This window comes from Dermacentor albipictus, chromosome 7 (genome assembly GCF_038994185.2).
Source record: "Dermacentor albipictus isolate Rhodes 1998 colony chromosome 7, USDA_Dalb.pri_finalv2, whole genome shotgun sequence".
Classification (NCBI taxonomy): Eukaryota; Metazoa; Arthropoda; class Arachnida; order Ixodida; family Ixodidae; genus Dermacentor; species Dermacentor albipictus.
In genome coordinates this window covers 17,317,082-17,331,519 of record NC_091827.1, presented here as the reverse complement: position 1 = coordinate 17,331,519, position 14,438 = coordinate 17,317,082, and the positions used below count along the sequence as shown (strand labels likewise).

Here is a 14,438-nt window from a genome sequence, read left to right as displayed (position 1 = left end):
TCGACGAGTCATGTATAGAACCGCCGACGAGCTTGACCCGATTATCAGACTTTCGACGATAGACGAGTGTGCTCGATGTTATCATTGTGTCGAGCGTTGCTTGTCTTGCTAATAGTCCGTATAGTGGCTTGCGCTGGGCCATTGTGGGTGACATATATGTACATATATATATATATATATATATATATATATATATATATATATATATATATATATATATATATATATATATATATATATATATATATATATATATATATAGATATATATATATATATACTTGCCTACTATATGTATTTCTGAGTGTAGATGCGTTCATATGTTCATGTATGCCCATGTATGTGTGTATGTATGTACATGAAGTCCATTTCTTCTTTCTTCTCCTTTTTGTTTTGAGATAGTTATGCTGCCTGCACTGCATTACAGTGGGGGGGGAAGTAATACATACGTTAAACAGTTGTAATTATGGCTATATAACAAAAAAAAAAACACGGTGACGAATAATGCAGTGCAGGCAGCATAACTATCTCAAAACAAAAAGGAGAAGAAAGAAGAAATGGACTTCATGTTCATACATACACACATACATGGGCATACATGAACATATGAACGCATCTACACTCAGAAATACATATAGTAGGCAAGCAAACGCGAAAAGTAAAAAGAGAAAAAAAAGAGGGGAAAAACATCGAAACACGCGAAATGATCACATGTCAAGCAGTTCATTGAAAAAGGCTGAATTTGATGTTTTAGAAACGGTATCCTGAGGCAGAGCATTCCATTCATTGATGGTTTTGGAAAAAAAAAGAATACTTTAACAAGTTCGTTTTTTACTTCACTGGCCTTACTTTTAATGGGTGTTCACGGCGATGGGATGTGTAATGCGGGTTAAGCATGTATTTTGATTTATTAATGCCAGTGTTGTTGTAATATATCTTATGAAAAAATTTGAGACGCAAGCAGCGCCGGCGTTCGGCTAACGTCGAAAGCGCTAGGCGTATTTTCATTTGTGTGACGCTACTAGATCTGCGATAGCTCGCAGTGATAAAGCGTGCCGCTCGGTTTTGCGCGCGCTCTAAGATGTACTTAAGGTTGTCCTTATAAGGGTCCCATATCGTGCACGCGTATTCAAGAATAGGCCTTACGTATGTCGTGTATAATAACTTGTTGGTTGCCAGAGCACACGGATGAAAATTTCGAGCCAAGAACATTAGTGTGTGCTTGGCTCGAAATATATATATATATATATATATATATATATATATATATATATATATATATATATATATATATATATATATATATATATATATCATAAGAAGCCAACAAACATTGACACCAAGCACCACATAGGGGAAATTACTGGTGCTGAATAAATGAAATAAAGAAACGAAGAATTAATGAGAATTACAGCGGATGAAAAAGCTTGCCGCAGGTGGGAACCGAACCCACAACCTTCGCATTTCGCGTGCGATGCTCTACCAATTGAGCTACCGCGGCGCTGTTTTCCCATCCACTTTCTTGGGTATTTATGTGTCGTAGTAAAACCCTGGGAGTGTTAGCCAGCGCCACCACACACAGACCTTGGCGGCGGACGTGGCAAGTCCTTATTGCCGCAGGCGTCACGAGAACGTGATCTTTTTGGGTGAAGGCAACTGGTCAATAAACCCACATATGCTACCTGAAGGCATCAATGTAGCCGGATTCGAGACCCTCGTATGTTGTGGGTTCGGTTCCCACCTGCGGCAAGTTGTTTTTTCATCCACTTTATTTTCCATTAATTCTTCGTTTCCTTATTTCATTTATTCAGCACAAGTTATTTCCCCTACGTGGTCCTTGGTGTGAATGTTTGTTGGCTTTTTATGATATGACTAATAAAATCGGGACCCTCGGTTAACCCCCTTTCTTCTCGTTTATATATATATATATATATATATATATATATATATATATATATATATATATATATATATATATATATATATATATCGATTTTCTACCACAGGTCAAGCTTGCCTTATAGTCTACTTGTTCGAACGTACATATTATTCCGAACCAGAGCACACATATAGACACAAAACTCTGTGCGTGTAATATGTCCACTTATATATCTCGAAAGAGAGCTGCGAGCTCAGCGTCACCGGCGCTGGCCAACAGCCGTCCGTGCGTCCATCGATTTTTTCCCGGAACCCCCTCTCTCAGTCTATCAGGCCTCGCACGCAGAGCCGAGAGAAGAGAGGGGAGGGGCAGTAGGCGAAATGTTGTGATACGGAGGGCTGTGGCCTACCGACCCGTAGGCCAGCGTTGACCAATGGCCAACGCGTCTCACTGCGCCAGCATTTCCTCCCCGCCATCGCGCTTTTGTCCCCAGAATAAGCGGGAGGGGGCAGCGGAGTCCATCCTCGAAAGTAAAGAAAGTAAACGAACGATCCCCAAGGACAGCTTTGGGTGCGGGGGAAACATCGGGGATGGCGGGCGGTCATTCTGGCTCGCGGCGCCCCCCCCCCCCCGCCCTCCACGGCGGCCGGCAAGTTCTCCCCGCTTTGGCGCTATACTATAAGGTCTCCCGCGTGGCTGGCCCAATGTCCACTTCCGCGTCGCCGCTCACGTCTCATTGGCCTCTCTTCGGGGTGACGTGGACGCTGGGGTCAGCCAATGGGGACGCGACGCGGAGGGGGAAAACGTGGCCACTTTCCTTTCGTTTTTTTTTTCGCGAAAGAGGGAAAACAGCAGCGGACACGTTCGCAGACGGCTTGCACACGACGCCCCCTCTTCCCATTTCCCCTCCTCTATCCAATGTAACTGTATATTGCCGTCGTTTTTCCCTTGCGAAGGGCACAGACGGAAAAAGGGGAGAAAAGGAGGCAAATTGGTAAGCGAATAGGGAAAACGGGCGCATTTCCCTCTTTCCGCGCTCTCTGTGAGCACTTGTTCTCTTAGTTCTTTTGTTCAACTGAATGGTGCATAGCGCAGGCGGGACGTTGCAGTGGCTATCGAACGGCGTCGCTCTTTGCATCCTTTTTTTTGCATGCGTGAGTGCCGCTTCGAAGAGCGAGAGGCAGCGAGTTGCGGAAGCGGGGTTGAAGGGAATGATTCGAATGGATGGACTCTCTTGGTGGATTGGTGAACTGGAAACGGGTTGCTGCGGGAAGAAAAGGGAGGGTATCGGGAAAAAAGAGCTTACGCATCCTTTCCAGTAAGAAGGTCTTGGGGATGAAAAGTCAGACGGTGCCTCGTGTGTGCGGCCCGCGGTTCTCCGTCTCTCTCTCTCTCTCTCTGTCTCCTATTTTGTAGTCATGACTGAGGAGATAACTGGAAACGAGACTGGTCTTGATATGCAGGGTGTCCCAGCCAGAGTTAAAGAAATATGCCAATGCACTCTAGAACGATGCGACCAAATGCATGTTACTGACTCTTGTTGTATGTAGTAAGACACACTATATTTTTGTATCCTGCTTAATTGCATAATTAGGTAAGGTTGCATAATTAGGTAGGTAAGCTACGAAGTTAGGCCAAAAATCCCAATTAGAAAGTTGCAGAACGCTTTGCAAAACGTCCGATAAGACGGTTTCTAACTTTCTATCTATTAAGCATTAGTTTTTTTCCCGCTTACTGCAGATGCCCGCGAAATGAACAAAAAATACCACGTGACATGTCCCAAAGAGCGCCGTGATTGCAGTGCTCCTAAACGTTCCGCGTACAAACGAACATATAATTATAGCCGGGTGTGCTGCCGCTTAAAAGGCGACAGGGCAACCGTTACTGCAGCACAAGTGATAACGGTTGCATGGTGTCAATTGCACATGTCAACGCCTGCATCACTGCCCTATCGCGGTAGCATATCCTCTAGTATATTTACCAAAGAGGGAGCTTCTTTAACGACCTATCCTGGTGCATGCACGTTGACTATGCGCTACTCGCAATCGCAACCATAAGCTTGACTACCTGCGCCGCAACTCTTTCAGAGCACCTTCAACCTTAAAGCTAACGCTGTATAAAGCAGTATATTTCGATCTGAACTGCGTCAGCCATATCTGGGATCTCAGCTTATATATACCGATCACATCCCTAGAATATGTCCATAGTCGCACTGCCTGACTGGTACTAATTATTTCCTTCACAATATAGTGCTTCCGCGACGAAACATACGCTAGCCTATAGATACCTAATATATCTTCACGCAGTAAATTCTCTCGCCTTTACCTCTTATACATACTTTATTATTACCTGGTGTTAACAGCGCATAACGTAGAAGGGACACGAGGCGAGAAGCCGTCATCTCAAGCGTTGACTTTCAACGACGTTTATTTGAAACATACACGGCTTTTTATATACATTTGCCCACACTTGTCACAGGCACGTGATTGGACATCATGTGAAGCACGCACCTTCACGCACTCAAGATAATTATTGCACTTGCAGAAGCTCAAGTTCTTTTTTTGTTAGCAACAAGCACGGCATGTTAACAGACTGCACACGAAGTCTGGCAATCTCGGCTGCCTCAGTAATGTCCCGAACCAGCTGGTCATTATGTTTTTTCAGCACTTCACAGCGTCTGAATCCTGCGGCACAAGCTTTAAAGGGGCAATCCTTCTAAAGAGATTATTGAGGCAGCCGAGATAGGCAGACTTCGTGAGCAGTGCGTTAGCACGCCTTCCTTGTTGCTATCAAGGAAACGAAAAAGTACTTTAGTTTTTAAAATGCAATCATTGTGTTGAGTACGAAAAAGTGCGTCTTTCACATGATGTGAAATTACGTGTCTGTGACACGTGCGGACAAATGTATATAAGGAGCCGTGTATGTTTCAAATAAACGTTGTTCAAAGTCAGCGCTTGTGATGTCGTCTCGTGTCGTGTCCCTTCTACGTTTTGCGCTGTTAGCACCAGCATGGAAAACCAACAAGCCCAAGCTGCTATTTTATTATTACAATGACATTTTGAAAAGCAATCTCCTTTCTTGACCTATGAATGTGTAGATTTCATTGCGTAGGCGAATTAATGTTGCTATGCCACAGTTTCAAAGTTCAGCCTGTAGAAGACAGGACGAACGATCTACAAGAGAAACGGTGATCGAATAAACAAATGACCCATGAGACTAACAATGACCTCTATTGGATTCATTACTGAATTTCTCTATGGGGATGTATATAACCCAGTGGAAGCGTCCCAGCATCGAAGCCCCGACAGACAGCGGCAACAGGAGAGTACAGCGCAAGGCCTAGCTGTCGCAGTGTATATTGCTAAATCCTTTCAAGGAAAGGAGAAACGTCGGCAGTCCAGAAAGTGGGGGTCAATTGATTCGCATCGGTTGCCAACGTGGCACAATGAAGAAATCGCCAGACCAGATCGTTGCAGGCACAAACTTAAGGTTGTTACTTGACATCTCGGTTGAGGACATTGTCTTGGAAGGAGACAGAACCCTAATATGTGGCCCTGAAAGCACTACCGGCTCGGCTACTAAGTCCAAGTAAGACATACTTGTATATAAGCCTTCCATCTCGTCGTCGATGAAGTTCTCTATGTGCCGCTCAGGAATAGAGCTGAAGTAACTTTTCTTCCATGGAGGGATTACGTTACGTCAACGCGGAAGCAATATCTGTGAAGACCTGTAGACACTCCTCCCCTTGCTTGAATTCTATAAGACTAAAGCGAAAGACTCTAAAAATATATTTTTTTGCAAGTGCTCATTTATTTCCTTTTCGTTCAGCCTACGAGCCGATGCTATTCTGAGATATCGGATATATAGCTGGAACAATGACCCTTATTTCTTTTTTTTTCTGCAGCGACCTTCTTCCATGTATCCATGCTAACCCCAAACGCAGCTTAATAACAAATCCAGCTGCGTCCACGCTGACACGTGATAGCCGTCAGGCGCAGAAAAGAAAGTGGCTGAAAGAATCTCGACCGTGATTACAAAATGGACGACGCGTGCGCAAAAGCACTACCCGCGAACACAGCACGGTGATAAAAACAACAGCAGCAGCAGCAACAACAAAAACAACTACTACAAAACAGCAGTAATCAATTTCTCACACGAAAAAAGAAACACCAAAAAGGGGAGTTGCTGGAATGAAAATAGAAGAGGATAAAAGATAGAACATGAAAAATAGGAAAAAGCGAAATCTTATCGAGATAATGCGTTGTATCGGGAAGAAATCGAAGCGGTGGTGATGTAAAAGAGGGGGGGGGGGAATAGGAGGGCTAGAGGGGAACAGGACATCGCTCATGCTACGACGGCTCGCGCGACAAGCCTAAACCCTGGCGCCGCGCCTTTGGCTCCCCAATTGGGGATCGCGGGCCAAAGAATAAGGAAAGCCGCTGCTTCCGCGCATTAGACAGCGGCAGCGCAGCAACGACAACAACAGCAACAACAACAAGAGATCCACAGAAAATCTCGACAGCTCGCAGAAGAGGCCGGGTAAAATGAAGAAAGGGCGCGCGCGCGCACGCAAGCGTTAAACCCGAAAGCCACCACCGCCACCTCTTCTATTAGCGCGGGTGAACGAAGGAAATAAAAAGAAGGGACAGAGGAAAGAAGAACGAATGAGGAAGAAAGAAATGGGGATCCCTTCAGCTCACCAATCCATCGCTTGCCTCGGAAAGAAAAAAAAAACGAAAGAGTCCCTGCATGGACTCGGCTTGCACGGATGCTCTCGATGTGTCGCGTGTATACCGCGTTTTCTGCAGCCCGGTGCCGCAAACTTCGACAATAATAACAATACCTCCCTCTCCCTTCAGCAAACCCTACCCTAGTGACACCCTCCCCATCATCCGGAGGGCAGTTGCGACGCCTTTCTCCCGCTTTCGGGAATAAAGGAACGCCAGAAAAATCGGGAGGGGAGAAGACGACGGGAAAGAGCTTTGAAAACTAGGCCGAGCTTCCCGCGTGTCTTTTGGGAATAAAAATTAAATGCTGAGAACGAAACGAACGAGAGAAGACGGAAGAAGGGGAGCTTGCCTGAATTTAATAGGAGAGCAGGAAGCGGAGACGACGGACGTCCCCAGGCAACATAACCTCGTATATGACGCGCCGAACAAATGAGGGCGCGACTTGCGAGTGATAACGATCTGTGCGCCGCTGTCGGACGTAACGTTCCCTAATTCCTCGAGGAGACGTGGTGCGAGACACGCGTCGTTTTGGTCACTTTATTGCAGAAAGAGGTGTCGAAGTGTCTTTTCGCACAATTTAATGAGAGATTTTCGTCACTGAAATGGAGACATGAAGAATGAGTGTTCGTAGGAACTGATAAGTCAGTCTGTATCCGTACACCTGAGACACAAATGCCGACGTTGGGGATGATGAAAGAAATTGAGAAGAGAAATGATAAGACAGACAGGCGCACTTCAAAGCCACGTGGAAAGAAAGGAGACACTCTGAAAACAGATTATCATATCCAAGGTATAGGAAAATTACAAGGCCCGTCCGAAGCCCCTTTTCGAGCCAGAAAGCCAAAGTTGTCGCGGATGTTGCACACACCGTGTATACATACATACATACATACATACATACATACATACATACATACATACATACATACATACATACATACATACATACATACATACATACATACATACATACATACATACATACATACATACATACATACATACATACATGCACCTCTTGGCTTCGTGAAGTCTCAGATTAATTCAAACATTTGTACTTTTTAGATAAACAGTCCATAAAAAGCAGTACAAGCGCTCACTTTTCTCTCGCGTCTTACATGCGTGCTATTTCCACCTGCACCTAACATTGTCGTTTGCTCCGCTTCCCAAAGGCTCTGAGTAAGGAACTACTCCCGAGTTCCTGCAACACGAGATACGATTCTGCAAATGTCATGTACGCGCAAATATATAGACTCCGCGGTGAGTAAAAAAAGACACTAGCCGTGCTCTGTCATCGATTAGACAAGATGGTGTGTGTTTTATGTTTCGATTTCTCACGCTGATGTAGCCCAGGAAACCTGCCGTGGTACCTTAGTGGCTATGGTGTTGGCTGTTGAGTGCGACGTTGCGGGATCGAATCCCGGCCACGACGGCTGCATTTCGATGGGGGCGAACCGCGAAAACACCCGTGTACTTAGATTTAGGTGCACGTTAAACAACCCCCGGTGGTTTCCGGAATTTCCGAAATTTCCGGAAAAACCGGCGAAGCAACTCTCTCCCACTGCGGAAACCTGTGCCGTGACGTTGACAGAACGGGACGGATGACGGCTGTGTGAATCGGCCCCTATAAGAACAGTTAAACAACGGAAAAGCGCTTACAATTTCGACTTATAAGGAGACTACATATAAGATTTCAAGAAAAGGGTGAGTCTATCCGTTGTGTTATGTATACTTGCGCTGCCTGAACGTCAACTTCCGGCCACGCGTGCCTCACAAGTCAGCAGGACGAAACGTCGGTTCAGGGTCGCTTCGATCGCTCATTACTAAAGAACGACGCATTCGCGACGTGTACGACGAGTTACGAACTAGTAAAAGCTTCGAGCCGTATACAAAGCTATACAGAGCGGTGCATTCGTCGACGTGACACGTGACGCCATTTTGATGCAAACGCGTGTGTCGCTAAAGCAATGCCGACATGACTCCTCATATACTGTGGCCTTCAAAACTCCGCGTCAGGAGGATCCCGACGCGAGGTGAGGGAAAAAAAAGGGGGGGGGGTTCATTAAGTGGTGCAGAAAGCTGGTGTTGCAATTACGCAAAAAGGGGAGTGCAGTGAGAGACAGCAAATCAGACAGAAAAGAAAGCGTCAAAAACTCCTCCGCGACTCCACGTCCAGACAGCTATCTCGCTATACAAAGGGACACGCAGAAAAGGAAAGGGAAACCCGAAGGAAGGAAAACCGAGCGGGAGGTGCCCAGATAGAGGCAGAAAGAGGAAGAGAGAGAAGATTGCGTACGGATACGTCGAACAAAAAATAAATGAAAAAAAAACAACAACAGAAAACCCAAAGAAAGAAAAGGGGGAAATAGGGAAGCGCAAATGAACGCCAAGATGAACAAGCGTTTCACTCGTGTCTGGTCGACCCTTCCACTATATACAAGTCGCTTTTATGCGCTACACACACTTCTTTTTTCCCCTTTCCTCTTTCCTAATCGTCTGCTCCTTTCTTTCTCTTTCCCTAACTGGTACTCTTCGCGGCGGTCATTTTCTTCTTTCCCTTATTCCTGTTCTCTTCTTTCATGGCTTCGGCATGTATGGCCGCAGTGTGCCTCTCTTGCACGGATGACCGGCGTTGCTTCATCGGCGCCTCCCGCCGCATCCCTTTCAAAACGAGCGGCGAGCGCCAGCGTTGTCGACGGCGACGACCAAGGTCCGGGAGATTTAATCGATGAATTGATGGACCTCCCGGTTCTTTTTTTCCCTTCTTCTTTCCCGCCGCCCGTTGCACGCGTGTGTGTATGTTTGCGTGCGCGTTCGCTTATACTACAGGGGTGCCTTTCGCGCCACAGGGAGAACGGATGGGGAAATAGGGACGCGAAGGGAAAGGGGAAGCGAGGGAGTCTGTAGAGGAAAGGGGAACGAAAGGAAAGAGTGGTAAAGGCCCCAAAGAAGTAAAAGGCGAAAGAGCGCAAAAATAGGAACAGCAATAATGATACGTAGCCGGCTCGCAGTGGACGTTCGGTGCCGCTGGAGAGCTCTGTTCTGCTACTGCTGCTGCTGCTGCTGCTGTTTCCGTTGTATAGCAGGCAATGGCGCGCGATGCGTTCTTGATAGGCTGTGCACGCTAGAGAACGTTGCCAGTGCTATGTGCCAGTCCTCTTTATAGTACGTGCCATCGTTCGGCGGTCTTTCTTATTATTACTTCTCGTTCGGCTGCGGTGCGTAGAGGGTGTATGATGTTTTTTCATTCTCGCTTCGTTTTACGATGTCAGACCGTTTCTTTTTATCGTTGATTTCTTTGTTGCTGTGGTGCATGAGCGTGTTTATTACTATGAACGAAAATCAAAACGCTCAACCCGAAAGGCTGGGTGGCGTTTACTAATGGCTGCATCGCTATATGCATAGAATGATCATTTGATCGTAATACGGCCGGCCGGAAACAAGTGCACCTTCGACGGTGACGCGGCGAAAGGCCACGAATTGGTGGAACGAGAGTAGCCAAACGGCTTCTCCCATATGTATAAGCACGTGTCTGTGTGTGTTTGTACATTTGTTGGTACGTGTTCGTGTGACTTTTACGATGACGAGAGAGGCAATACTACGGACGAGAAGGCAGGCTTGATGAGAAGCGGAATAAATGCGGAACACGACAACGAGAATCGGGCGCGAGACGTCTCAAGCGAGCAGGCGTTTTTCTGAATTCGTGAACCATACAAAAGCGTACAATATTGCAGCCAACTTGGAATAAACGGGACCTTTTTTTCCAAATGACATCATCGGTCACACATGCGGTGCGTGTGATAAGCTATGCGCATTGTATCTTTGCCAAATACTCGTCAAACGTTGTCACATTGCCCCCACGTCGTCTTCAAACCTTATCTAACGCCGGTATCCTTTGTTCGCGCCAATATTACGAATAACAATGCAATTATTTCTTTTCTCCTTATGGGCAGTAATGCGAGGAGAAGGAAGACGTCCAGCCATACATACCCGAAACAACGACGAAATGACGGTTGAGGAAGAAATGTGATGAACTTCGGGTGTATCGCCTTTGTATCGAAACACCATCTTCGCAAACGTTTCAATAACGCAACGAATTCCTCAATGTGGTAAATGGAATGCTGAAGGCCACTGAGGAAGCTATGTGGTAAACAGGATGCTCAAGGTGGACAGTTTCCCACTATGTATAACAGGGTTTCAAGTATACAGGAAGGTTAACCCCTTACACTATCAGGAGCATGAAGCTGCGTGGCGTACATGAAACAGACAAAAAGAAATATCTAAGAGGGAGCTTCACACTACAGTCTTCAAAACTTCAAAAAATAAAACGAAGAAACCATAAAAAAAATCACGCAGGAACTCCTCTGGGAGTTGTCGAAGTATACGTAAGCATTGTGCCACTTGCTCATCTCCCCGCAGCCTGGTGTCATTATGGATGTCATGAAACTCGATCCGGCCAGGATACAAACGACAGCGCTGCAAAGGCACGAACTGCTGCGGACGGCGGCGCCAGGTGAATTGATGACGCAAGCAAAGTCATTTTAAAACTTATTGTGCGCAACAAACAGGGACGAAGAATAGAAGAAACACAAGGACGAGCGCTTGTGTTGTCCTTGTGTTATAATGATAACATGATAACATGAAAAGCGCTCGTACTTGTGTTTCTTCTATTCTTCGTTCCTGTTTGTTGCGCACAATAAGTTTTAAGATGAATTTGTTCCAACTAGGCCGACTCGCAGTCTTGCAAGCAAAGTACTGCACGTGGCGGTGCCAGGTGCGTTGAACAGGTTCCGATCATTGTAAGCCGTTATCGCTCCTTAACGCCTTACCTATCCGCGTCGAACCGTTATTAACAGCACACCGGCGGTGGCTGCGCATGGCGCGGCCTCGCGGGTCCTATCTGAAAGCGATATGACATGGGGACAGATCGCTCCGAGCACTGATAGCTTCGTGTACGCTGTGTTTTCGCCGCTTAGTTCGCGTTGAAGCGAGAGTCAGCAGGAAGGTGAATTCGATCGGTGCTGTGTGCCCTATCTTGAAAGCTATCGTCTTACGTAACAGACGGACGGACGGACGGATGGACGGGTTTCCTCATTGGGTAGGCATCGAAATGCTTACGCATTTAAAAAAGTATTCACGCATGTGATGGAAAATGGTGATCCCTATATTGAGCCCGGTGCACGTGGTCGCGCTCGTTTTGTCGTCTGCTTGTCTGTGGCGCGTCTCGGAACTTGTAGTGCGTGGCTAATTTCATGGACGCTCCGGAGATAAGAGTTATCATGGCAGCGCGGCAACAATGTTTCACGGTACTGAGGCCGCGAAAAAAAATTATGGGGTTTTACGGGCCAAAACCAACACTTCATTATAGGGCACGCCGTAGGGGCGGACTCCGGAATAATCTAGACCACCTGGCGCTCTTTAACATGCACCTAAATCTAAGTACACGGGCGCTTCCACATTTCGCCCCCATCTAAATGCGGCCGGGGTTCGATTCCGCGATCTCGTGTTTATAACAGCCCAGCACCATGGCCACAAACCAACCACGGCGGGTGAGGCTGTCAACTAAAGGCATCAAGTGCGGTGAGCAGAAAGCCCGCTTCAGTGGTTGGAGAAAGCGGCGACAGAGGAGAGAGACGGCGGGGTCAGACGACTCTGCCTTGCGAAGGCTGAGTGCCTGACGTCACGCTAGCTCCAGTAGTTTCCAACGACCCAAGTGCACATTATTAGCGAACTTCCTCCACTTGGGAGACATCTAACAGAAACCTCAATGTGCGTGCAGCGGATACGGGAGCGCGTCACAGCGTGCATGGAATCGCGATTTTGTAATTGATGCGAGGTATATGGGAACGTCAATTTGATAAATGAGAGTGTGTAAGGTTGCACGTGTCGCAGGCGTGCGCGTAATAATGGCCCACAGTAAATGAACCAAGTTTTCCACCTATAGGAACGTCGCCACCACCTATTCTCAGCTAAGAATTAACACCGTCTGAAGAGTTTCGGCGCAACGCTAAGCAGTAGCGAGCGAGCTTCCAGTCACGTCCTGAGATTTACCCGAATTGTTCTTGCGCGGCCTGTGGTGAGGCTGCTACTTTGTCTCACATGCTCTGGGAGTGCGGGTCGTTGGGCCCGAAGTTCACCAAGGAAGAGTGGAACGCGCTCCTGCGAAGTCCCGTTTTTGACGACCAAATCCTAGCCGTTCAGCGCGCCCGCGATCGGGTCGGCAAGCTATAGACCTATCGGTCCCGTCGAGGGATTAGTCGGGTGAGCGTTTTATCGCGTTTGGCAGGACCCAATAAAAGTTTACTCACTCACTCACTCACTCACTCACTCACTCACTCACTCACTCACTCACTCACTCACTCACTCACTCACTCACTCACTCACTCACTCACTCACTCACTCACTCACTCACTCACTCACTCACTCACTCACTCACTCACTCACTCACTCACTCACTCACTCACTCACTCACTCACTCCAGTCTCGTGCCTCATCAGTCTACAACACCGTAACAAAAAGCGTGCTTTTGTTTCATTGTACGGAAAGCCTCGCTTTACGATTCCAGATAAAAGAAAAGCTCATAATAACTGAACGCGCTTTTAAGTTGTTTCATTGTACGGAACGCCTCGCTTTACGTTTCCAGATAAAAGATAGGCGCATAATACCCGAAGACTATAATACTTATAATTTTTGGTGTAATTGACAGCAAACTGACTTGTAAAATTGTGGTTATATGCAGAGAAGACGTGTTGCAAATCGACGGGCTTCTGCTTAGCGCACTCCTGGAGTGATATATACTCGCCATTGCCCTTTTTTGCTCACTTAAGCTACGACATTTGACAAAACCAGAATCCATCCAGGTCCGGTGTAACTTGCCAACTGCGCAAAAGGTCTCTTCAAGGTGTCGCGCTGAAATGGTTGGGACGAATTTCTCCAATTTTTTTTTTCCAACTTCCTACTCACCAGTATACATATACATAGAACGAATTACGATAAGCAATCATTAACATATACTATGTCCATTTACTTAATAAACTCGCAAAGGAAGAGTTTGATCATCTGTGTTCTCCAAACCATGCAACAAGACTATTCTGTCAGTTACACCAGATATGCAACTGGTGTTGTCTATGATCTTTGTTTCGCTTACATGGTAGTCACGCATGCGTGCTAGCGCAGAACCTGTATATATGTGCATGTAGATCGATGTGCATATGCTTGTGTATATGGTATGGTGTATATGTGCATAATGTATGTATATATCTATAAATATTTGTATGTTTGTAATATAAATAAGTATGTATACTGGTATTTCTTTTGCTTGAAAGTGCATTTCGTTCCAATCATTATTTTCTTTGTAAGTGTCGCATTTTTGTGATGTTCTGCAGTGGTCTGTTGTCAAATGTATCAGGGCGCAGGACCTTCGTCAAGCTGTACCCCAGCTTTTAGTCTTGTCTCCTCTTCTTCAAGGTAAAAAATAAAATAATAACGATTGATTGACTGATTGATTCATTGATTGATTGATTGATTGATACGTAGACTTATCGACCGACATTGCAAAATGGCCGAACGAGTCGACTTTTGTTGTGTTATATTTTCAGTCTGTAATGTTGGAAGAAGTGGACATGGATGATGGCCTCCGAGAGGACGAAGAAGATTTTAGAAGATTTTGCAGGGAGACCAACTACTGATACTATATAAAATGTCTGTGTGGCCCATTTCAGAATTTGGATGCGTACTATTTTCTTGTGCGCCAGCTTATAAATTACGCCCGCTTGTTCTGCCTGAGCGGGAAGCCGTGCGACTGGGCTGCAGATTACCAAACATTTGTTG

At 46.2% G+C, this 14,438-nt stretch overlaps 1 non-coding gene across 1 annotated transcript; it reads right to left on the bottom strand.

The window, feature by feature from the left end:
- Positions 1-1,427: 1,427 nt before the first annotated feature.
- TRNAS-CGA (transfer RNA serine (anticodon CGA)) lies at positions 1,428-1,500 on the bottom strand. Its single transcript has one exon. It is a non-coding gene; the product is annotated as a tRNA-Ser (tRNA).
- Between the last annotated feature and the right edge of the window lie 12,938 nt (positions 1,501-14,438).